The following is a 27,097-nucleotide window of genomic DNA, read 5'->3' as shown; positions in this document are numbered from 1 at the left end:
AAGGGATTCTATATGGAGTTTAACTTGGTGTAATTTACAATTTCTTCCAGCTTCTGACCCCATATGTGTTTCAAATAATCTTAGAATCACACCAACTTATCAGTGTAGACTCCCGTAGACTCACTGACCAGCATGTCAATTGGGCTAGCGTGGACCACGTTAACACTTTTTTTATGGACATTTCTTCTCCCATTCACAATGACGCAATACCCCTGTGACCACTGGCACAGTAACTCACAATAATCTCTGGAAAGTATGTATTTCTAATTGTCTTCAATGCACTGCTGGTGTTGCTCATTCTGAAAACAGTTTATCACATTATCCAATTTCACTATCCGGTGAAAATGCCCTCAATGGCTTCTTCTTTTAATTCCCCCTGCCCATCCGAGTGGATTTCCAGGAAACTATTAGTGATTAGATAGAGAGGAGTCATTTATACAATAACTAGTGTAATACATATGCCTAAACCCATGTGGCAGGACAAATGTTTTATTGTCAACCTGCATCAGACTGATTTATTACCAAATCCTTTGCAACAGGTGATGTTTGGGAGTTTTGGTCAGTTCATTTGTTGATAAACGTTTTAAAATATTTATTCTTATTTCTCTTGTCTGAGGTTATTCTAACATTTTGGGCTGGAAAACATCTTTGGCTATGAATTTTGGAAGGCTAGGCTTTCTTGCAAGATTTACAATGCTTCTTGTTGTTTGCTGCATCAGACATAATGCAAGATCAGTGCACTGGTCGATGACAGAGGACCAGTGTTGTGTATGTTAGATTTATGTGAGCAGAAAGAAATAATCAATTTGCAAATAAAAGCACCCAGTTCAGTTTGCTATGATTCACTGTGTCACGTCATTTGTAATTCACATGGATTAGGACAAACAGGTGAGTATTCACAAAATTGTTTGCAGAGCTGGACATTTCAGGGCTTTTAACATAAGTGATTATTTGTCCAAAAATGTATATCAGTAAGTTCTTCACTCACTATTTCTTATGGATCTAATTTAGGAAAACATTTATGCATGTACTTAATCTAAGCATATGCTTAAATCCCATTGAATTTAATGGGACTATAGCACATAATTAATTAAGCATATACTTCAGTGCTTTTTTAAATCAGTGCCTGTTCTACTGCATTCAGTCCTTCATTCAGTCATGGAGCAGATAGAACATGATGTGACCTAGGTGACCAACCACATAGTACAAATGAGGATTATCAAATTGAAACAAACAGTGCATAAACAATCCATGGGCAGAGAATTATTCTTCTGAACTAATTGGCAAATGCTTACCAATAACTTAACACATTCTCAGAGAGTCTGGATCACTTTGTGATGTATTTACTAAGCAAACAGAGGCTTAGCCAGTAATGAATATTACTTGTAATCAATTGTTTGACAAGGCCTGGTGTTAGGAGAAATAATCACATAGGAGTTAGCCATCAGGGAAACAAGGTGGGAAGGAGGAAACTGGAGGATTGAGTTTGTAGGAGTTGTGTGCTACACATGCAGAGTCATTGGGCCTGATTCTCAGTCACATTAAGGCTCCTTTACACCAGTGTTTTTCAACCTGTGGGTTGCTACCCAAAATTGGGTTGCTAGAATGTGTCAAAGGGTCATGTGGGAGGCCCGGGGGGAGGGGCATAGTCAGGTCTTGCCTTCGGGCATGAGGTGGGAGATCTTGGTGGAGGGTCTGGGGTAGGGTTCAAAGGCAGCCCCACATTTACTCCACAGTGGTGGCTCCTGCAGTTCTGGTCCCATAGGCCTGGGTAGGCTGGGCCCCCTGTTCCAGGCATTGTGACCTGGCACACAGGGTCATAGCACTGCTCAGGTTTGGCTCAGCCACTCCCTGTCGTCATGATGGGGGGGACCGGCCAGGCCAAATTTGAGTGAGTGGTACTGGGGCTGCATGCACCAGATCATAATGCCTCTCTCACAAATTTGGCCCGACTCCCCCACCGCCACCACCACCTCTCCTTAAAGGAGGCTGGGACAAACCTGAGCAGTGCTCCAACTCCAGGGTCACAATGCCTTAGCAGGAAACAGAGCCCAGCCAGCCCCCTGGGACACAGGCCACCACTGGTATACTTCTTTACTACTGAGTGTGGTAATGTGTATATTATATGTCGTGGTTATGAAATATTTAGTAAGCTAGTGGGTTTTTGCACTAAAGCTATTTACTGGGTTGCAACAGGCCACTGAGGTTTACAAATGGGTCTTGAGCCCAAAAAGGTTGAGAACCACTGCTCTGTGCCACTCTGTCAGTGGGAAAGGCCTTAAAATGTACCCAACACAAAGCTCCTTTATATTGGCAGGGTGGTGTGAATCGACCATAGCGTCAATGCAAATCCAGGCCCTATGTGTTCCCTGTAACTGAGCTATAACAGTGAAGGGGCTGTTTAGTTATGAAAACCCGTGTGTTTTTTCTCTTCAGCACTTGCATACCTCTATACTCACACACTGCAGAAGCCGGTCTTCTGCTTTCAGCTGAAACTAAGAAGCGCAGGGCGGGGAAGAAATAAAAGAGTTACCTTTTCTAAATTGCAAACATAGAGCAGGGTTGGTTAGTGTCTTTTGCTTTTAAAAGCTCAGGGTCAGTTCTTATTTTATTGCAACTGGATCCTGCATCCTTTGAGCAGCGAGGTCAGCAAAGGGAGTGGGAGAGTTGAGAAAAGGAGAGGCTTGGTACAAACAGTGGTTACATTTTTCCAAGTGTGTGAATTTTTTAAGTTGAATCTTTAGGCCTTGTCTACACTAGGGATTTCAGCCGTAAGTGGCCTTGTCACCGCATGAAGGCAATTCCTAGTGTAAGGAAGCAAAACTGCACTCAACTATTATTTGAACTGATGCAGCTGAACTCTGCTTGAAACAGGGCTAAAATGTGCCAATGCAAATTCTGGCTTACAGAGACTTTGCCTGCCTAAAGAAAGAGCTTGCACTGTTGCAGCTACTCCAGCAGCAGGAAGCAGGGCCAAACACCATAAGCTGTGTGTAACAGACACACAAAAGAACAAACATATGCAGCACAAGCTTTTTAAAAAGTGCATTATTATTAACTGGAAATAGCAGCCAGCATCCATCACGTTTGGCATGCCCCTCATCAACGCTTCAGTAACAGTTTAGATTATTTCCCTGTAATTGCCTTCCTGAGCTAGCTAACAGCCTAGATTCATTTCCATTAAGGCTTGGGAGGAAGAGATCATTTAACGTTTTTTCCCCTCTCTCGCTTTCCCCCATTTTGTAAATTATGCAATTACATGCTCACCACTGTCCCCTGAGCTATGAGAGAGAAAGTTTAGCACTTGATGTGGCAATGAAGCAGCCCAAATGGGAGTAAAGTGAAGGCCATAATCTCTGGCATATGTTTTCGCACCATTGCCCTGCAAAGAATATATGAACAGCAAAATCAGTCACAAGTCAGTTTAGTAACTTGCATTCATTAACTTTCATTAACAAAAAACAATTGTTGGAAGGGTCAAGGGAGAAACAATTATAACTTTAGAAAAAGCCAGTCTGGAATCATCCAAGAACCAACACCAAATTTACAAATATTGTGCCAGTTTCACCCTCTGATAGCTGCTTTACTTAAAAATGCTCTCAATAAAAACTGAGTTTCTTCACTCAGAAGTTATCATCATGCCTCACCTGCCTTGAAATGAGAACTGCATGTTCTTTGATAAATGGATTGAAACATTTGCCTAGCTTCACTGGAGCGCCTGTAAATGCCTTCTGAAATACTTGTTTGGGATTTACTGCAGCACTCCCCCTTAAAAAATTACAACAGAGATCCCTATGCTTTCCACACTAACAGTACACCTGGACCACTTATTCTCTTTCCCCAGTGGTGAAACAGCTCATACCTTCCCAAACCAACTCAAGTACAAAGGCTTTAAATGGATGATACAGGGATCAATTACTCAAGGTTTAATGCAAGGATCATGCTCCATTAAGGACACACTTACATTTTCAGTGCATGATGCTTTCATGAGCCGTGTACACATTTTTGAACATTTACCAGTAAGGGAGTGCCACAAAAGGCAGTGTTACATCAGAAGTTCTGGCCCTTTTTCTACTCTGATGCTACCAGGGCCTATACGTTTAAATATAGGTCCAAAATTACCATGTTACCATTTCCATTCCTCCTCTTAATCTTCTGCCCAGGAGTTTGTTAACTGCAAGCTATTTCTTGTTCTTCTGATAATTGTTATCGCATGAACGAGATACTGGATCTCTCACATTCTGGCAATTATTATAGTTTGTTGCACTGTTCTTTTGAAGAAGTTTCCATGACCCACATTTTCATTAGTTCTCCATTCTATTCCTTTCCCATCAGACTTTGATTCTGTGGCTTTACTGTGCTTTGCCAGTGGAGGAATGCAATTCTGCCACAGGGGCCATGTAATGGGTACAAGTAGGCCCCTTGCATACTTTTCTCCATTGCCTACCTGTGCTAGGAAAAATCTGAGCCAGCACAACTTTTGCTGGCCCCAGCTCTGTCAACTAACTCAAGAGAGAAGAAAAGTGTCAGCTAAGTGTCTCTGAATTAATTCTTGACAACTTTAACCTGGGACCAACTCAGAATCCCCATAAATGGTGACATCTGTACCCGATTGAGAGTGTCATGCTGTGAATGGATGTAATTGATGTACCAGATTGGAAGTGGGGATATAGCAGGGAAAGCAACCAACAGGAGAATGAAAAATGTAGTGGAGGGGCTTGTTTTGTGTTGCACATGCTTCCCCCCTCCTTTGGGCTGATCCTCCTGTTCCATCTTCAGCCTCCCCACTAGGTCACCATTGACATAACCTCTGAATTTGTCTCCCAGCATATTGGTCAGCTGGCCTTCTGCTCTACAGCTTTCCTAGTTACCCTTTTTTTCCTGGAAGGTGCCAAAGGCTGCCTCACCTCTGCACCACCTGCTCTTCTTGGTTGTGCATTGGCAAAGGATGAGCTGGATAAGAAGGGGGAAGTGGAGGGACCTCCAAGATCTGTCAGGGATATGTATGATTTCCCTACAGACCAAACCCACCTCCCCCAAAACACCTTGTCCCAAGACAAATTTAAGTAAGGTCCAGAGTCTCAACTTAACTTTAGTGGAATTAGGCTGATTTACACCACCTGAGGATCTGGCCCCACACATACATATGAAGAGCAGAAAATCTGGCAGGAATTATTGACTCTCCTATTGCTCAAAACATCTGAGGGGAGGGGGAATCAGATCTTATAAAACCAAAACATTAAAAAAATACCATCCTTTGATGGGGTTATTTTGTTTCAGTAGCCTGGCGTTGGAGAGACCGCTGGTACCTAATATAGCCACCTAGAAGTGGGAGAGAGATACTCATAATGGAGATGGAGATAAAGTAATGAACACAACAACCCAGGGATACGCTGATGGAGAGAGATTGTGTCCTGAACTCTGTCACCAAGCGGGAGGGAGGAAGGGGGACAAGGAAGATAATTTGCTGAATACAGATACAGAGGAGAGAAAGGAGAAAGACACAGTAACAGGAGAGATTAGGTTTATGAACTCATCCACTATGAGAGAGGAGCCAGCCACACTCATCAACAGGCTTGAAGCACATGAACACAACTGCCCAGGGGACTGAGGAGATCCCTATCAAGTGCATGAGCACAGCCACCCAGGGGAGAGAACATGGATGCACTGATGTGAACAGAGACTCCAGGAAGAACTTTTTGGCATACACAGCTTGAGCTAGAAAATACTCCGCTACTACCTCATATACAAGGGAAGAGAAAATGGGCTCTAAGGGCTTCTTCTTTCACCACAAATCATGTTCTAGAGTGGTTAACACAGACCACCAACATCCTGCAGCTCCCATTGATTACAATGGGGTTTGTGGGCGTTCTGCACCTCTGGCAATCAGGCCATTTTTACTGAGGTCCCTGTCAGGGTTTCTTCCCCACTCTGTACTCTGGGGTACAGATGTGGGGACCCGCATGAAAGACCCCCTAAGCTTATAAGTACCAGCGTAGGTTAAAAACTTCCCCAAAGCACAAGTCCTTTCCTTGACCTTGGACAGTATTGCTGCCACCACCAAGTGATTTAGACAAGAATCAGGAAAAGGACCACTTGGAGTCCCTATTTCCCCAAAATATCCCCCCAAGCCTCTTCGCCCCCTTTCCTGGGGAGGCTTGAGAATAATATACTAACCAATAGGTTAACAAAGTGAGCACAGACCAAACCCTTTGGTTTTTAGGACACTAAAAATCAATCCAGTTCTTAAAAGAAGACTTTATTATAAAGAAAAAAGTAAAGGAATCACACCTGAAAAATCAGGATGGAAGGTAACTCCCCTCTGAACTCAATTTCATAGTTACAAAAAACAGGAATAAAACTACCTCTTAGCATAGGGAAAATTCACAAGCTAGAACAAAAGATAATCTAATGCATTTCCTTGTCTTTACTTACAATTTCTGTAATTTTATATATATTATTTCTGGTATCTTTTTAGGAGCTGATTTACCTGCTTGGTCTTGCTCTCTGTCCCGAGAGGGAACAAAGAGAGCACAAACGAAATATTCTTTCCCCATTGGTCCTTCTGGTCAGATGCCAACTAGGTCAATTGAACTGATAAACCCCTTATAGGAAAGTGGATTCTGTACCTCTGGCTAGGAGGGATTTTATGTTACTGCATACATAAAGGTCGTTACCCTTTCCTTTATATTTATGACAGTGCTTAAGCACAGGTTCAGGACACCCAGGCTGGAAAGTGTTTGGCCTATGTCATGGATACAAAGAAAAACTTCAATATGTGAACGGAGTGTACCAATGACCTCAGCCTGAGTCTGCAAACTGTCTGAAACATGAGCATCGAAGGGTGTGAATGGCCTTATTCTTCTTTAGCAGGGTGTTAGCTGTGAAGTCCAATGAGGATACTTTCAATGTCTCTATTTTTAATTTGTTCTCTGCTGGCCCTTTTAAAAAAGACATCCAGATTCTTCATCACCATTGGCCAGAGTGGCAGATATTTGGGGGGTGGGGGCGTGGAGGGGTGGACTGATGTAAATAGCTGTTGTCAAGGTTAGCTGGGGTGCGGAATTTGGAATTTAACCAACTCCCCTCCTGTCTATGAAATGTAAAGTCATCGGAATCCCTGGCCAAAAGGGGGAAGGAAAGAATGGGTACATTCCCCCTGTCTGGCATTAAAAGCTGTGTATGTCTCCTAGCTGCAAAAAACACAACTGACTCCCAGGCCTTCCTGAATGTCCAAAACTGTAGCTAATTCTGTCCAGCTGTAAAAACCTCCAGCTGTACACCACCTCCATTCCACTATGTCTGCAATGTGGATGCATTTTTATCAGTGCATGGGCTCACCATCAGGTGGAATATTGGGAGTAAAGTTAATTAAATTTGCTATTAAAATACATAAGTAAATTGGGATCCAAACCTGACTGCGCTGTACCAGGGGATTGGGGGAAGAGACTGGAGGGGGGGTGAAGCAGTTAAGGAAGGGAGGATTGAGGCAGGCGGTGCTAAGTAATTCTGAGCTCCATACACATAATTCTGCTTCTGCCACCTCCTGCTTTTCTATCCCCTGATGCAGCATCGGATTTCTTCCACTCAGGAGAAGGAACACAACCCTCTGTCAGGCTGACTAATCTAATGGTTGCCTTGATGGCCATATTTCCACTGAGCAAAACCTTTTATTTATTTTTTTAAAAAAATGCAATCAATAAATCCCTAATTATAATGTTTCCTGTCCCTGCCTCTTCTGCCCCTACTCGGCTCTGTGTCAGCCTGATAATGTCACTGCATGGAGCAGATTCACGTTTACTAGTCCTCCAGGGCTGTTCTGTCAGATGAGGAATTGCTAGCTATTCGCTCCCAAACAGCTGCTGATGTTTAATTTTTACATCAAATGCTCTGGGAATGGAGAGGCGGTGCATTTAGCAGCTGCTGACTCTCCGTTTCGCTTGCACACTGGCCAGCGAACACGAGGTTTTGCTTCTCTCCAACTCCACTGCCACCAAGTTCACTCCTTTGAACACTTAGAAGCATGTACAGCCCACACTCCAAACCCCTGTACATTTCGGCTCCAGTCGCTGGGCTTTTGAACAGTCCCAAGCCTGAGCTCCCATTGCAGAGATATCAGTGTTTTAGTTCCGCTGCCAAAAAAAAAAAAAAAAGAAAACCACTAAAACAACACTTCAAAGCATGAAATGGTTTTTCTTCTCTGTTGTTTCTGCACATCAAAGGGTGACTGGTTCTTTCTCCATATCACAGGGAACCAGACAGCATGTCCTGCTCCCCCACCAGAAGTCAGATTTCATCGTATTTCACTGCATGGCCTTCTAGGTAGGGACAGTGGTTGAACTCTGTCAAAAATCTACAGGTTGGGGAGGGAGGGAGACAGTACATGAAGGCATAGGCACAGACTCTGTGGGTGCTCTGGGGCTCAAGCACCCACAGAAAAAATATAGTGGGTGCTCAGCACCCACCAGCCACAGCTCAGCTGTTCAGCAGCTGCTGGGAGGCACTGGCGGAGGGCAGCAAGCAGCAGGTGGAGGGGGGCTTGGTGAAGGGGGCGGAGCGAAGGTGGGAAGAGGAGGATTGGGGGTGGAATCTTGGGGAAGGGGTGGAGCACCTATCGGGAAAAATCAAAGTCAGCATCTGTGCCTGAAGTATTTGCTATGTGGTCTGTGAAATCAGACCATTAGGAGAATGGCACCTGTTTGTCCATGATACAGAGAGTGGAATTAGTCCTCCTTTGAAATATGAAATATGAAAGCTACGGCAAAGGAGAACAAGTCGGTCCTGCAGCTGTGAAGAGAGCTTGGCGGTGGAGTTCAAACAACAGTAGCTTCCCAAACACTCATGATGTTATTATGATCATATATGAAGGGACACAACACATGCTTTCCAGAAGATGTGGCTTTTGGGGACGTGTAAGGAATATCTTTGTTTAAAGAGGAGCCATGCGGAATGAATTACTGAGGAGCATCCATACACTAAGAGGTCAGGGTTCTCAATCCAAATGGTCATTGTAATCCAGAACCTGTCATGTTCACGCAAGGAATCCAGTCTTGTACCGGGACTTGGATCAAGGATTGCAGGATTCAAAAGCAGTGGCTCATCCCCTTTAGTTAAAGACCCTCCATGGCACACATGACATGACCAATGATACAATAAGGTACATTGCTCTAGTGCCTTTCACAGCACTTTGCACATACTGGCTAATTAACCCTCCCAGCACACTAATACATTTATACAGGAGAAACAAAGGCACAGAAAAGTTAAGTAATTTGTCCAAGGTCACACAGTAAGTGAGGGGCAGAACCCAGGCCAGAACCTGTGAGTGCTGAATTCATTTCTCTATATTAAACACTAGATAACACTGCTTCTCAACAGCACAGCAACCATATATCTTCTTTCTATGCACCTGGTCAGCACTGAGCAATCTCACTGCATCCAGCCAGAACCAGAGGTTATTAGAACTGTTCAGCTAATTTTAATATGCAGGCACCTAGTGCTAAATCCTCCTAAAGCCCCTTTTCTTCAACTGGACTACGCTTGTGAGCCAAAGAGGCAGAATTTGCCTCTTAATGCCTTACAACAAACACTTCTGAGTAGTTCAAAAAATTTGATTAAATTTAGAGCAACAACAAAATAAGCAAGAAAGCATTTGCACTGCATTTTGATGCAGCATGCTCTGCGACATGAAGGAGAAAGGGAGCAGATACAGGGCATTAGGCAGGATGTTCCATTCCAGGATTAATGGAAACTGACATGTGAGCAGGAGAATTATCATGACCAATTAAATGTAACCCTTAATAATGAAAAACAAAGCTACCATGGACAGTGTCTTCTTCTAAGTGCCTCTGAAGTGTCTACCTTGGAGTGAAGGAGACTGGCGAGAGAAAGAGGGGAGATGATATTCGGGGCTCCTTTTTCAAATAAACTCCCCCACTAAATGTGGTATGTGTCAAGGGGTGCTTGGGAAGCAGATTTGCCCATTCCTTAGAGAAAGGGACTGGGGAGCAAGAGGCCAGAGTGCTGTTCCACACAGTAAAGCTGACTCCCAGGGAACGTTAGGGACAGATTTTAATAGCCTTGTTTATGCTGAGTAGCACCTTATTCCAGACAGGACTTCCCATAGAGTAAGGCACTGCTCAGGATAAGGGTATCAGAATCTAGGCCTTTGTTGCCTGAGTTTTTCTCTGACCTGCGGAGATCAACTGGAATTCTCCCAGTGACTTCCCAGAGGCTAGGATTTTACCCCATGGGTTTAAAATGAGAATAATCCTACTTCCCCTCCTCCCTTTGTTAAGCACGTTATTTAGATTTTGACCATGAGCTAATCACAAGAACGTTAGCTCATGTACAAAATTTGAAACAACCATTAGACAAAAATTGTTGCAGGATGGTTCCGTGCCAATAAAGTTACCATCCCAGCCTATCAACCCTTAAAGCTCACTCCACACTCAACTCCTTCCCCAAAAAGCCAGGAAAAGAGGGCATTTTGCAGAATGTCCTGACATTCATCGAATCTAGACTCTGGAAGACCGAGATCTTTGGAAGACAGCTGCTCTGTACATGCTGTGTCAGTAGCACGGTACATGCAAGTACACCTGGCATAACCATGTGTGTATTTGACACCTCCAATATTTGACTGCACAGTAATACACATTTTGTGGCTGCAGCTTAGGCACATGGGCTATATTCTGCTCTCAGCTCCACTGCTATAAATCTAGAGTAACTTCATTAAATTTAGTGGGTCACGTTTATCTTTGCAGCAGCACGAGGACAGAGAGGAGGCTATTTGCGCTCCTCCTGACCTGCTGCTGGGGTCCAAGGTGCAGGCAAGCTCTGAGGCTGCTCTGACTTGTGCCTTATCCTGCCATGGCTACTCTCGGGCTTGCAGTAGCAAAGAATCAACGAGGCACAGGTCAACCCCAGCCTTCTCCTAGCCCTGACACAGTCCCTATGACCGACCCCTCCTTCGCCCCACCTCACCTCCAGCCCACCACAGAATACCACCTGTGAGTCTGTGGGGATTTTGCAGAGCTGGCAGGCCCAGCTTTGTGCTGAAGTTTGTGTGTGCCGTACCCAGGGGAGCTCTTTGCGCCCAAAGTGGGAACTGCACCAAGGTCCAGTGTGGTAGATTAGAATCAGGCCCTCAGTCGAACATGCTATCCATTAGCAAGCAGGTGCTAACTGAGAACAAGGGTGGAATCACTTTAATATCCAGTATGTCCCCATTTTAAGAACTAGAGGCCTATGAAATCTTAAATGTAATGAATTCTTCTTTCAGCTTTCACACAGCGGCTGTTGGCAGCAAGAGCATCACCTACAGTACACCCAAGAGAGGCACCTCATACCAAAATTGAAAACATCGCTCTGCGTCTCCAGACAATGGGCTGCGTTTTTGTGGAGATTGCCCTTTAAAGAGAAGCTCTGCCAGACCTCAGAAGTGGAGGAATTTACTTTTATATATATATATATATATAGTAGATGTCTCATTTTTGAACCAGTAAATCCTTTGTACTGCCATAAATAAAGTATAAATTGGCAGGGGAAGCCATGCAGAGTAAGGGTGGGCGGACCTGAGTAATGGAGCTCTCAATGTTTCTATAAATTAAGAACACTCAACTTGACAATGAACAAGTCGTCTTTATCAATTTACTTTCCAACACCATGCCAGTGCTTCGCAATAAAGCTTCCTGTCCATTTCAGACCTAATCATGTGTAGCATAAATCCCACAGATCAGAGACTGCTTGCAGGGCTAAGAAAGGATCAGCAAGGATGTTTATCCTCAGATATGATCAAGCCAAGGCATTCCCACTCTCACTCCTCCATCACATTGGATATCAGGAACCTTATGTTTACTGAATACTGTTTTTCCTAATCCTACATAAGGTACCTGGACGCCCCCAATGACAGTGCTGCTCTCTGCCCCCATGCACCGTCCCATCTGCTTCTCTTATAAACAATCCACAAATTAACAGGAGCTGCATGGCTTTAGCACTTCTCAGGTTTTGTCCCCCATTTTTAAATACAGCACAAACTTGCTTAAGTGATTACTCTGATTATCTGAAACAAGGGCACAACCCCTAGTATCTGATGAAAGAAAGAGCCACTGAATGTCTGCAATGTTTATAAGCATCAAGTTTAAGATAAAGGAGGCAGAGGGTTCAGAGAAGCAAGTTCAATTTGATAGAGGATGTGTTGCATTTAAAAACTGAGGGCCAGATTCACGGGTGCCCTCCAGCTGCTTTGGTTCACTGGAGCAGCACAAAGTAGCCAGCACAAACTACTGAATTTTGCAGATTGGAAACTGCACATAAAACAGACTGGAGTCTTCTCTCTGGCATATATCAATTACAACCGTAGGATCTATTGCTGCACTTACCCTTCCAGATTATATTAGGTGAGGCTGGCGTGTCTGCAAGGGTATGTATTTGATTGGAGGTCTGAGAAAAGAATCAGGACCTTAAGCTTTTCTGTAGCTGAGAGTTTTGCACCTCCTGTTGAAAGAGCAATGGGTGTGGCTTGTCAGCAGTGAGGTGCTTTGACAGAGCTGAGTGAGCTCAGGATTAGAATTGCAGGTGATGAAGTGCAGAATTGAGGTGACTTGACCAAGCTGCATGGAAGCTTGGGACTGGAAAACCAGGGATGCTATGGGTCACAAATAAAGTGCATTGACAGATGTGAGAACTAGGGAGTTTCCTGCTCTATGTAATTAAGACAGTCAGTTTCCCAATTCCTCTTTGCAGAATAGAAGATAATGTCCTTTTTGTTTTTTAAATCAGCCTTCTATTTGTAGCCCCTTCCTTTCTTAGGCCAGATCTACACTATAAAAATGTCCATTGGTATAATGACGTTGCACATGGGTGTGAAAAATGCACACCTTTGAGCGATGCAGTTATACCTAACCCCCAGTATAGATAGTGCTATGTCAACAGGAGCACTTCTCCCATCAACATAGTTACTGCCTCTTGTGGAGGTGGATTAACTACGCTGACGGGAGAAGCTCTCCTGCTGGCATAATAGCATCTTCACTGAAGCGCTACAGCAATGCAGCTGCGCCGCTGCAGCATTTTAAGTGTAGACCTGCCCTTAGCCTTGTGTGCGGTATGTACATCTTATCCCAAAGTCTTTATATCTTTGCAAGTCCGTCTCCAACTCCCCACAAAGCACAAAAAGACAGAACTCTTCGGCAAAGACAAGTCATTATACACTTGGAGTTTGGAGGCCAAGCCATTTTGGAAATGTGATCAAAGGTAGGGCGTTTCCAAAAAGACAATGACGGGGATTTAATAACCCCACCCCTGCACAAGCCCATAACTCTGATGCTCCTTACTCCACTTATTGAAATGAGATGTGGTTTGAGAATTTCCAGGGGAAGTGCAGATATGACACTGTTGTCTAGTCTAGTTACTGAAAGGGAATGCTCCAGGACACCCTATTCCTATGATTCTACTCTCATTTTGGCCCCAATTCAGAAAAGCACTTAAGCATCTGCCAGACTCCATCCTTATTCTGCATAGGATTAAAGCACATGCACTAAAAGTTAAGCATGTGCTTAATTTCTTTCTTGGATAACGATGGTTTGATGCCCGTGCTTCATATTAAGCACATGCTTCCATGCTTTGCTGAATGGCATCCAATTACAATGGTGTAAAACAGGACTATTCCCAGTGAAGTCAGTGGAGTTACATTGATGTAAAACTGTGTGAGAGAAAAGAATTAGGTACTATATGTACCTATGACCACAACCCTCCTCCTGTCACATGATTAATGTGACATGTTAAGCATATGGGTTTCCATCAGACCTTAAATAATATCATACCAGAATATCTAACTGATGTGTGAAATATAAGAAGGAGGAAAAATCTCTAGTATGCTTTGCTCTGTGAGTGATTCAGGGGGGAATACACAGAATCCACGTGTCCCCCTAAAGGAACATAAACAAAGGGCCATGCTACTCTTGAAAATTATTGTATTGCCTAAAAACAAAAGGCTAAACCTAACAGTATGGATTTTCAAATCCCTTCTTCATGTGCCCAGAAAATTCTGAGCAACCACTTACATGTCTACCTACTTGCTATCTATGGGCCAGATGTCCAAACAAGAAAAGTGGTGAGTATAAATATTTGCAAAGCCTCAATTATTCAAGCCCACAAAATTGCAAAGACAAAAAGGGAGGCCAGGTCCAGAAATAGTTGAAACTCAGGCCCTGCTTGAGCCTAATTTTCAGAAAATGGGACCTAATTTGCCCTTGCAATACGCATTGCACAAAAAAGTTATCGTGTCTACAAAATATTTGAATGTCCAAGAAATAATGGCATGTGCACAGAGGTAATTCAATGCACACATATGGTCTTTGTCTGTTAGCACAAGAAATTTGTACATCACTTTCCATATGTGCCTAGATTTCACAGGAAAAATAGAGGCACTGAATTTAAAAAAAAAATGTGTGCAAATTCATCCTGGGGCAATTCCACTGAAGTCAATGGCTCACTGGGTTTACTATGGCTGCCCAAAGCCTGGCCTCCCCCACACATCCACACGCTGGAGACAGAGGTGGCAGAAATGCTGAACATAAACACTGAGATAATATGTAATTGCAAAAAGAGACCTGATGATTACTGCAGTTGATAACACATTCATTATATTAGAGCTTTTGAGTACTATAGGCAAAGGAAAGCTCATTTCCCGCCTCCCTATACACAATTATTGAGCATTTGCAATAGCTTTCTGGATAATTTTTTTCATGATTGGTAGAGTAACCATTTGGAAACAAAAATCCTGCAACCTTTCATTAAAGGAAATAGGAAGCCACAAAGATAGCATTATATACAGCATTTTTATGAAACATTAGGCACAAAGTGATAGTCATATTATTGCATATTAACTCTGAAGGATGCTCAGACATGATAACTTGATTGTGTGAACATTCTAACACATCTTTTTGGAAAGGAGATATGGGCTAATGGAATGGCTAACGGGCCATACTGTTGCTGCTGAGAGGGTAATTTTTAAAGCAGAACTACAGGTGATCATTTTAGTAAAACTTTGCTACTGATTTACACCAGTGAAAGTGGAGGAAGAATCAAGCAACATGATTCTATATATAGCAAAGCATTTCCGCATCATTTTAAATCTATCAATTATTGAGCAGTTGCTATCTGAGATCAAATGTGGAATCATTTTTATATCTGGTATGTTCCCTCTTTAACAACTATTGTACTATGAAATCTTCAGCATAACTCAGGCTTCTTTCAGCTTTCACACCCCTTTGCTGGGGCCATGGACAGCAATAATATCACTTACACTACACCCAAGGGAAGCACCTAGTACAGAAATTGGAAACATCACTCTGCGTCCCTAGACAATGGCTGCATTTTCCTGGAGCTCTTTCTTTAAAGAAAGGCTTTGCCAGACCTCAGAAAGGGAGGAATTTACTCTTTTTTAATTTATAGTGGGTATCTCATGTTTAAACTGGTAAATCTTTTCTGTTTCCATAAATAAAGTATAATTTGGCAGGGGGAACATGCCTCTTTAGCAAAGCACTTGGATAGATGCTTAAGCCCTGCTCCAGTCAATATGTTTTGATGAATAAGGATGAACTGCTGAACCAGGGACTTAGAAACTGTCTTAGATTAGTAACTGCACCTTTCTCTATGAACCTTTACAATACACACTACAGAAGAAAGTAATTATATTTAAAAGTAGCTACCTGTGGTACAAAACTACATTGAACTTGAAGCTGTAGGGGAAGATAATTGCATATGTGCAGCATCTCAGCAGAAACTATTTGATAAATACCTGCCCCTTCTGTGCAAAAGAAATACAGATGAAAGCAATAAACATGCCTATTGCACCACATTTTTAGCAGCCCTTCCTAACTGCTTTTGCAAAAACTGCAAACCATCAATTTTGTGCATTTGGGCATGCAAAATAGGAATGTACATGTATAAATGTCCATGCACACAAATCAGTATTTTCACACATAAACACTAGTTTTTCCACATGCAAGATATGCAAGATAATGGTCCTTTATCTTTCACATTAAGGAATACTCTATGTGATACATTTTAGATTTATAGGGCATGTTATTTAAAAAGGCTTTTCTATTTTGTGAGAGCAGTTTTGCACCCACAATTAACTGGGTCACACAAATGCAGCAGCAATTAATTTCAGACTCAAATGATGGAAATTACACACTTAAAGGCTCAGCTTTTCAAGTGCTCAGGGCCAGATTTTCAAATTCTCAGCATCCACAACTGGGTCAGATATTTATGAGAGCTGAGCTTCTATATGGGGTTTCTAATGTTATATTCAGCACTAGAGACCTGGGATTCTTGCATGTGAGGAGTGCAAGGTCTGAGATAGTGCCAGTCCCTTAGCAGGGCCAAAGTGAATGGGTTGACTTCTTGCACTCTGTACCAGGCTGTCAGTATTTGCCTGGAAAAAAATCTTTCCTGCTATCATGTTGACCCTACTGGGACAGAGTTAAATGTGCGTGGCTGACTCATTGAGCAAAGTGATTTATTAGCCCTCCTGGGTATAAATAGGCTTGGCAGAATTAGATGTTTAATATAATTTTGATTGATAATATTGATATTTATTTTTAAGCTTTTTATTTTTTATCTATTTAAATGTTCACAGTTACATAAAATTATGGATTTTATGTTTTTTCCCTATTTTTAGCTATTTAAATTTTCACAATTGTGGGAAATTATGTGGAGTCAGATAATGGTGCGGGGATAAGACAACAATTATTTAAAGGCAGTAGATATAGAGATTCAAAAAGTTAAAGCTTTATAACATAAATTGTCAACATCACATGTCAAAATATACAAAGTAATTATCCTTAAAGTTCTTTAAACTCTAAGTTCTCAAGCTGTGTTTTTCATACTTTGCTTATCTATACTTTCAATTGTTTTGATTTTGTTGGTCTGTGTATAGTGAAATCAATGTTTCCCGACATTTATCCATAAAAATCTAGTTCTTCTGTGCCTAGGTAGGAGTAGCTGTCTAGATAAACAAGACCTAGAGCATGGACTGAGCAGTCCTGAGGGAGGAACTTCATGAGCAGCCAAACCTAGAGACAGGTTTTGAGCTGAACATCATGGTGCGTTGTTAATGTCTTTGTTAATCATATGAAACCCCAGGAAGGGATAAATTTTAACTCTACACATTGTGTGGACTACATTTTACAGCAGGTGGGGAAGGTCACATGCACACACTCAAGTTTTATTTTTTTCCCTAGTGCACTTCAAGTATGGCTGAGAACTATCTAGCTCATGGTGAATCACTAATGGCTTTTTGTACCTACCTTCCTTCCTTTCTCCCTTTGCTTAAGTTATCACCTTTGCTATTCCTCTGATCCCAACTGAATGTCAAAAGGAGGTGACAGCAGATGGAATGAAGGACTAACAGCAACAAGGTTCAGTGTAGAGCAATATTCATCTCCACAGGGGGTTAACTCCAAGACGAACTGCTCCAGGTATCCCACCAGTACCACCCCAAGAGGTGTCCGTATGTGTAGCAGAAGAGTGCAGCGGGTCCAGATACATTCTGGCTGCTGGGATAAATGCTGGAAGTTCTCCTTGCTTTTGATGCTGCCCTTGAGTAGAGAGGGGGTCTGGGGTCTGACTGCCACTCCTGGGTGGAAGGAAGAAGTAGGCCCCAAGCCATTGTCTCACTTCTCTGGGAAGTGAGGACCATTCACAATACTGCTGCTTTAGGTGGGGAGCAGGATCATGGCATGGGGATGGAGTCATGGAAGCCTCATTTTGTAGGGCTCCATATTGCCTTTCTCCAGCCCTGGCTCCAGGTGAAAGCAATGCTGACTCCATGTCTCTTCCAGATTATCTTTAACAAAGCAGTGACATATCTGGGAACCCAACATGCCTCTCAGTGCTCCTATCTGCACCACAACACATCAGTGGTCTCCATCCTGTTCCTCACAAGCAGGTGTCAGCATCCAAAAAAACCTATGACAATTGGCACCTTTTTTGATCATCCTCTCCAGCAAGCTGAGGTTTGAATCAGCCATGGAATCTGTTCTCCTGGTAGACCCAGTGTGCCCAATTCTGATCTCATATCCATGTAAATTAGGAGTAGCTCCATAGAAGTCAATAGATAAACCAATGAGGACAATAGGACTGTTTCATTCATGGATTCTCTGGTTAGCTGTATTTTACTTGGTACTTAGAGGTCACTATTTCCCCTTCTGCTGATACTTTCTTATTTATTTGGCCATTGATGCCAATACTAATTAACGGAGACTGGACCAGATTCTGCTGTCAGTTGCAATGCTTTAAAAACAGAATAAATCTATTGTCATTAATGAGGTTATTCTAGAGTTACACCAATGTAAGTGACTGCGGATTATGACACTCTAAATGTTCCGTCAACATTCTCTGAGACTTCTAGTCAGAGTTTTAAGAGACTTAGACAGTGCTAAAGGTTTTAGAGGGCTTTATTATAACCAAAGTTTCCCAATTTAAATCTCAATTTCCTTCCTCATTCTGTAATTGCGGTCACCACGGCAGGGGTGAAAAGTGGAAATGTGTCTTGTTCTATACAACAGAAACTGAACCAACAGAAATAAAAGAAAGTGCTCAACACATAACTATAATTGTTAGAGTGGAACTGCACTAACCTAAATGGAATTTCACCTTGGGAGATTCTGCTGAATTGACTCTAAACAGAGGTGAAATTCCCCAGGCAGATGGCAAGTTCTGTGGCTGACATGCTCACGGTGCTACATTATTTCTTCAGTCTCATAGAGTCCAACATTAACTCTATGAAGTGCTGTTATTAGGGAGATGAGAGCAGCTGTAAGTGCCTCTTCCTGACAGTGGGGAAGCGAGGAGTGCTAAACTAGCAAAAGTATAATACAAAAGGAAGAGGAATATAGCTCCACCAAATTGATTCAGGCCACTGAGGTCTGCTTATTTCAATTATCGTTGGCACAGTGAAGTCCCCTGGAGTCCACCATTAACTCTCACCATGTTCCTTTCCACGGTCACATACAAAGGCCTATGTTGACTAGATCAGGCACCTTTTACTCTAATGAAGCCTTTTTTTTTTTAATAGCACACACATGACAGCAGATAACAAAAAAGAAAGAGGGTACTTAAAATAATGGGCCAAATGCATCCGGGGGGAATTCAATTGAAGGCATTGATACAGAATATTTACTATAGCTAAGTGGCTAGGAAAGTCAAGAAGTGGCAGGAAAGAAAGAAAACACAGACTGAAATGAAAAAAAAAAAAAAGCTGCATTTTCCCCCTAAAGGAGAAGATATTTTCTGCTTTGAAATGAAATGGTTAAGTTAAAGTAGATACCTCTGCTATATCTCTACCCATTACCACTAGCTCAAGCAAGGGGCTGAATTGAAGTATTTGGCTCAAGGTGTTTTGCTACTCAGGTAATACCCTTTATTTATTCTCAATTTCTTTTGCCCAGCGTGGCTTAGTGCTACCACAGAATAATGACTTAACATTGCTTGGATTACACATGAATTAAATTTGCAAGATGTGAAAGAAGGTAAGAAGGTTGTTTTGAGCCCTCAGGTACCGGAGCACATTTGGGAATATTCACATATATTGGCACAATCTTTGCTGTTTGGTCACTAGGGGAAAGGATGGATGGCATAAATAGACCAAGCACTGGATGGACACAAGTTCAATTTCCAGCCCAACCATACATTTCTGTGACCTTAGAAAAGTCACCTAATCTACCATGTGCTTCAGCTCCCCATCTGTAATAGAGGAATGATACTTTTCAGCAGTTGTGGGGGATAAAGTCCACTAATGATTTGAGGCTCAGATCCTGCAGCAATAGAAGACCAAGTTCTTTCAGAAAGTATTTTGCCCTCAACTTCATTTCCTACAGCACTGCTCATGGCATGAACTCAACCACATTAGATGCATCTGCCCCCCGCCTCAATAGTGCCAGCACCATTGAGGAAAGAAAAAAATTGGGAGAGAAGGCTTGGAATGGGATACAGCCATGGGAAACCCTGAATGAGGAGCTGTCTGAGGGCAGCACTGTCTATCAATGTAGAAATGATGTCTTTATAGACTGTGTGTTTTTAAATAGTTTTTAGGAGGAGACTTTCAAAAGGCCCTATGGAACAAAAACCCCATTGAAAAATCAGTGGAGATTTGTGCTTCTAAACCTGCTGGGCATTTTTGAAATTCTCCCTTTTATTGAGCATTTTCAACATTTATACTAACAGAGACAACAGGCTCCTTGGGCAGGAAATTACATCTCAATATATACCAGAAAAAAATATATAGTAGCTTGGTGTTGACGTCAAGATTCAGTTTATACGACAGACATTCATACCTGAGATCAGCTTTGTTATTGTAATTTATAGGATAACATACCTTCTTTGGGAATGCCTCTACATCAGGACTGCATCTCTCACTGAGAGGAAAGCTAAAGGATTTTTTATCCTTTTACATTAAATAGGTAACTGTGGTATTCTGATATCCAAGATAGGATGGGCATGTAGCATGCTAGGCTTGCAGCAAGATGTGGGGCATAGTGACTGGCACATAGGCTATATGATTCTCATCTCATCACACCAGTTTTACACCATTGTAGCTCTATGGACTTCAGTGGAGGTGCCCTTGATTCCCACTACGGGATTTCATAGACAAATGTCTAACACATAGTTTTTGTGAGAAATAAAAAATAATAAGCAGTTTTTAAAAGAGTCTCCACTTCCCCAACGCCCCTTCCATGTTCCACCATCTCCCTTTTCCCCCACAAATACAAATAACTGTTGATTTCTTCCATGAAAAAACTTATTAATATCCATTGCAGCAACCTTTGCCAACAAAACCTCCTTCAATCACCAGTGGCCTCGTTCTGCTCAGGATTTGGTTCCTTCCCCATGTCCAGTCTTTCCCAAAGTTCAGGGTGTTTGGATCTTGGAATTTTTTTGAGCCCATGTCTAATGTGTGTGTCTGTCTGTGACTTTGGCCATACAAAATGCATAGGCCAAATTCTGTGCTGGTACACATCTCATGCAGTCACCTTGTTAGTGGGCTTGTACAATAGGTAAGTCAAAGGAGAATTTAGCCATATAGATAGAATCATAGGACTGGAAGGGACCTTGAGAGGTCATCTAGTCCAGTCCCCTGCACTCATGGCAGGACTAAGTATTATCTAGATCATCCCTGGCAGGTGTTTATCTAACCTGCTCTTAAAAATCTCCAATGATGAAGACTCCACAACCTCCCTAGGCAATTTATTCCAGTGCTTAACCACCCTGACAGTTCTTCATATACGCATGTGAAAGTGTTTACTACAAACCATAGCATTTATTACCTGCATTTTATTCATTTTCTTTGCTTCTGATAAAAGGTGTGCAGGGTCTTTAATTCCCTGGGGCATAGGGGAAGGGAAAACTAGTTATAAAACAACCCAACTGCAATCAACATTTTGTAACTTTGAGGAGAAATGTAGCAAACATTTTTTCTTTCTGCTGCCTTTTTTATTATTATTATTTTTGACAAATCCTGTCTGTTGGAGGAGATATATTTCACTGAAAGGCCTATTTGTTATGGTAGCTGACGCCCCTGCCAGCCAACACTAAAGAAAACTGAGTGATTAGAAGAGTCTGAAACTATTGCTGCAAGGGAAAAAGGACCAGGCGCAAGGACGGCTATTTTTAAGTTGTGAGTGATGTAGTGGTATTGCCTGCTGCTCGTATGGCATCAAAATTATATTTCTTGTTGACCACGCAGTTATTTTTGCATCTTTCCAAATCCATGGTCAGAGTTCTAATGTGTCCTGTGAATCATTTGCAATGGGCACCAAAAAAGAAAGCTAGATGTGAGCAGTGGGTCAGTACACTAACCTTTAAGGTCTGGAAACTTGGATCAGTTTGTGAAAGCTATTGCACTCAGATACCATAGGGACGAGGGAGATAAATGCCCATATGCGACAGACAGACAAATAGAAAGGGCCAAGAAATCTTATATTAAGGGAGGGTAATACATCTGTGCTATTTAATTAGAATTGGTGCTAGGAAGCCCACAAATGAAAGAGCAAACAGTTTCTGTTAATTATTATTCTAGATGCTGAAATTAAGCACAGCGGGTAGGAAAGATCCTGCAGACAGATTTCAAGGAGATATTATAAACTTCTGTGCTAAAGCACTTTTAAAAAATCATATGCTGGGGCATGCTGTTGCTGAACAATAACCCTAAATTTCCAGGGGTGGATCTTGACTGGGGACTGAAGTCCACGCAGCAGCTAAGAATTGATGTTCAGTGCTGACCTGCTGGCTTTTTATCAGTGCCGAGCGGCAATCAGTTCCCCTTCGCCCAGAGTAAACACAGACGATATCTAATTAGCCTAGTTTAGGAAAAAATAAAAAGATATATCCACTGGTTTTAAGTGGAATAAAGAATTGTACACAAACAAGCACAAGCCCGCAGCAGCTGCAGTCAAGAAAACAAATCAACTACTTATTACTTCTCCTTCAGTGTTTTTAAACATTTATGGAGTGCCATCAATAACTGAGTTAATTGTGAATGGGTGATGGTCTATTTGCAAAGCCTTCTTTAACCTGCAAGAACCAGAACTGCTGCTGAAAGAACTTTTCATCAATAGCAATAATTATATGGCCTTTAAACAGCTTTTTGCATACCTTATAGCATGATCCTGTTCAGCTTGTCACACGAGGCTTTGAAATAATAATATTAATGACCAGGGCTGTAAGGCACAGAGCAAATGGAAATGATTTATTTATTTCTGTGTGCACATTCGTTACTATTCCCCGTTATTGAAAATGAAAAAAACGCCATTTTCCTAAGCAAAGAATCCTCAAAGAGTGCACCAGCGACCCCTACACTCTCTGACATGCATCAAGGTGGAAATTCATCCCCATTGGCCTCCTGAAGCATACTGCTGGTAGCAGCCATCTTGCAAAATAAAATAACAATAATAATAGTAACACGAGTCCCAGCAGTTGTGGGGAAGCCCAGTGCCAAGGATGGAAAACTGGTCTCCAGCCTGATTTAATAATAGCAGAAGATGAATGTTATCATTTAATGCTGTGACAAAATATTTACTGTCTAATCACATTACTCCTCTGGCATTTGACTGGCATGACAACAATGCTCATTTGTGGCTGTTAGGCATTGGCCCACATTGAGGATGGCATGGAGTTGCCTCACTTTAGAGGGAGCTCCGGAAGGCATTGTGCCTCAAGCAGACACATGATTCCTAGAGTTCCCAGGGCTGCCCGGCGATGGTGCTCACCTGCTGCTGCACCACTGAGGGCTGCACCATGCACTCTCCTCTGTGGTTGACCTGTTCTCCTAGCCAGGAACAGGAGGTTTGGGTGGAGCTATGATTTCACTGTCCACAGCCTCCTCACCTTCTCTTGGGTGGCTGGTGCCTGTGGAAGCATTAACAGAGAGCCATCTGCCATGGAAGGGCATTGTTGCTTGCATTCTCCCCATAGTTTGCCATACTCAAACATACGCCAACTACAATGCATACCTAAATCATCTAGGCTTAATTCCACTGGAAAAATGGCCGACTCACTGGAGAACTGATAATTTAGTGACAAAGTTACCAGTTCTCACAATTTTGTTGCAAATCTTACAGCAGTTGGTGTTTTTCTTAAAGACCCAGATCCTGGAATCAAAGGATCGCATAAGAAACTCACCTTCATGTTAAAATAAAAGTAACTTTAACGCTCATTGTTGCAGAAAAAAGGGTAAAAATGTGAAGCAAATGTACTCCAAAGGCTCAGAAAGCAAAGAACCCAGCATTCATTAAAAAAAATAAAAATTTCTCATTTTTCAAGCCAATCTCATGATTTTTGAACACTTGGGGTTTTGGCAATACTGCAGTGGTCCCATAGGCAATACTGGTAGCTAACCACGTACCAGTAGCTTCAGGAATAAGACACTTGACCAATAGTTCCAAACATGCAGGCATCTACCTGGCAAGGTAAAGGATCTGTGCCACTTGTTCTACAAAGAGAAGCAAATACACACAGCAGCAGGCCTGCCAGATTGTCCAGTAGAATATAATGGTGCACCTACATATAAGAACACGAGAATTGCTATAATGAATCAGACCAGTGAGTGACTTAGTCCAGGATCCCGCCTGTGACAGTTGCTGCAGAAAAAGGTGCAAGAAACTATAGTAGGTGGTTATGTTATAACCCAGCCATAAGGAAAGTTTTCCTATTCCTCATTCATTAGAGGTTGCCCCATGCCACAAAACATGAGGGTTTATACCCAATCCAGGCATCACAGCAAAACAGTCACAGAACTGATAATTTTCTTTTCGATATTTTCAGAACAATGAAAGGATTTAGTTGCATTGATTGATGTCACTTGTTCACAACTTTGTGTTTATGAACAAACCACAAGGAGAAGTAATTTACAACCTCTGACTATTGGCTTCTTCTATACTGCTGGAGGTCTCTTTTTAGCAAGATGGCTGCCATCACTGGGCATAGAGGGTAATATCTTTAGTCTCAGCTGTAGTTTGCTGTTTATACACAGTGGGATGTGCTTTAGGAGGCTGTGCTAAGCCAAACAGGGATGCGGGGAAGCAGGCAGGCTTTCTTTCAATATAAAGCTTTAAAGGAGTGTTGAATCTTCAATAAATGAACATTAGAATATCTGGCTCCTGTGTGAGGCTGCATAGACAGCCCTGGTTTGAAAAAGCATCGACTGCTTCTCAAGGGAATATCTCAGCATATCAGAGAGGAGCATACGTTCCAGGAGGGGATATGTAAAAGAGACTTTCCACTCAGATTCAAGGCTGTAGCCCTTGGAATTCGCATTTGCCTCCTCCCTTTCTGTACTGTAGCCAGTGTTGGTGAGAGAATCCTTCTCTTCAGCTCCTGCCATCTGGAACATCTTTCTGTGTGTGCGTGCCTTATAGACTCTGTCTTTTTTACGACTTCAGCTGGAAAAAGAAAATCTAACTTTTCTCCATTCCCTACCTCCCAGTTTTACTCTCCTTCAGCTATAATTCTATTATATAAAACTGTGAATATAATGGGTCAAAATCCAGTCTAAGGTACACCAGCATGCATGTGACACCACTCTACTAAAGTCATTGGAAGTACCCAGGGGATAATTCAGACCAGAATCGGGTCCAATATACATTTACTAAGTTCTTATTGCATTATTATCTAGTATTTATATTTCTCAATCATTTAATTAGGCACGTAAGGTACTAAAGCAGGACACTTTTTGGACCTAGTGACCATGAACAGTGTTCTTTTAAGAAGTCCCCAAGTGCACATTCTAAAAGAAGCATTATGAATATGCACAAAAAAGCAGAGCACTGGTGGAAATGGACTCTGTGGACAATATAGATAAGTGGAATAATTCTGCCCCAATCGCATACAGTAATTCTGGATGCTCTTTTGCAGAATCATGCCTTGTCAAAGGTCATGAGCAGGACTTCTGCTCAGGCTCCAGCCTAGTCATATTAACAGCACTAGGCTCACACATTAAAAATGCTGAGTGGATCCAGTTCCTACCTATGTCCATATTGGTGGGGCACCACGTGCACTGTTATTGCCAATTTTGAATCTGTTCTGTGGTCAAAGAACTTCAGCCTCCAGTGCTCTAATTCGTGTACCTTTCATCGTCACAGTGCAGGACAAAAACAAACCAACCAACCAACACTTTCCTACAGCTGCCAAAATAGTGCTGATGTGACCATTTCTTGATGTGTCTGCAACCTTTTCTGTTTACTCTGGAAGTGCCTCCTATGGCTCACTGAGAACCCAGAAAAAGCTAAATGTTCCTTGCTAGCAAATGGGGAAAAGAGCTGCATACAAATGTGCATCCAGATTAAAAACGACTTCAGTGAATATTTTCCTTCCACTTAACATAACCTGGCCAGTCTTCTGAAAAGCTAATGCTGGAGCAAAACAGAGGTAACTGTGCTCAGCTGTATAACTTTGTCAGCTTCATTTCAAATCTATTGTTTGCAGAGGAACATACAGTAGGTATCTAATGGGTCTTGGGAACTGCACCTTTAAAGTAAATCAACAATATTGAGTAAAGGGGAACTAATTTTATTTTGCTTCCCTCCAATAAGAAAGAATTCTCTTTCCCTTCCTCTCTAATAGCCCCAAGCAATGGTCTAGGGAGCAAAGAATTTTTTATAAGGCACAATGCAACAGCAGATCTAATTCACTCCAGCAAATCCTTTTTAATCTGTGGATTTGTATCATTTGCTGGCTAGACTGAGAAATTTGACTGCGTCTAATCCCTCAGCTTCTGAAGAGAAATGGCTTATTTAAATATTGAGCTGCACATTGTCAACATCAGAGGGGCAGAAGGTGATGGATGACAGTAATTACGCTGGGTGCATCTCCATTAACATGCCACTTTTTCCAGGTATGAAGTCTGCTTCTCTTAGGGTTTGTTTAATGACTGGGAGAAGAAAGGAATTTTAATGACCCCTTGTAATTATCATGCTCATTTTGGGTTGGATCTCAGTGCTCATGCAAATGGATGATGAGTTGTGCTTGTTAGAGCACTGAAGTTGACAGGTGTCATGCAAGCTTCCTCCACGGTGCAGGATAGTCCTAGCTTGCAATGCCCAGCAGTTAAAGTAAGCCGGAACATGGCAAAACAAACTGCACTTTCATTATGGTGACCAGGTGTCCCGATTTTATAGGGACAGTCCTGATATTCAGGACTTTGTTTTATATAGGTGCATAGTACCCTCCACCCCCGTCCTGATATGTCACACTTGCTGTCTGGTCACCCTAACTTCCATTCATAAAGATTTAGATAGTTTTCTGCCTTTTTAAACATCAGAGAGCACAGCTTGTGTGTCATGCGCTCACATACGCATCACAGCATCTGATGCTACATGCCTCCCAGCAGCTTATTTTACATCAACAGATCGTATAATTTGCAGCTTAATCGGGATTAGAGACAAGACTGAAATCCTGGTCCCACTGAAGTCAATTAGAGTTTTGTCATTGGCTCCAAAAGAGCCAGGATTTCACCCTCGATATACAGAAGCAACAGTCTGGGACACAGTCTCAAACATCATATATTCATCACTCCACAATGAATGTCAGAGGCAGTTTGTGC

At 42.2% G+C, this 27,097-nt stretch overlaps 2 long non-coding RNA genes across 2 annotated transcripts in view; one reads left to right on the top strand and one right to left on the bottom strand.

The window, feature by feature from the left end:
* The window catches only part of LOC123347947, a 59,157-nt gene extending 46,673 nt beyond the window's left edge, over positions 1–12,484 (bottom strand). The window contains exon 1 of the long non-coding RNA XR_006573123.1: positions 12,378–12,484. This is a non-coding gene — a long non-coding RNA (uncharacterized LOC123347947). The remainder of the gene's footprint in view (positions 1–12,377) is intronic.
* LOC123347948 lies at positions 1,873–11,422 on the top strand. The gene is made up of 3 exons (XR_006573124.1): positions 1,873–2,109; positions 8,251–8,322; positions 11,279–11,422. It is a non-coding gene; the product is annotated as an uncharacterized LOC123347948 (long non-coding RNA).
* Positions 12,485–27,097: the final 14,613 nt, after the last annotated feature.

Source organism: Mauremys mutica, chromosome 13 (genome assembly GCF_020497125.1).
Source record: "Mauremys mutica isolate MM-2020 ecotype Southern chromosome 13, ASM2049712v1, whole genome shotgun sequence".
In the NCBI taxonomy this organism is placed as follows: domain Eukaryota; kingdom Metazoa; phylum Chordata; order Testudines; family Geoemydidae; genus Mauremys; species Mauremys mutica.
The sequence above is the reverse complement of the archived record's forward strand: the minus strand, read 5'-3'. Positions and strand labels throughout refer to the sequence as shown.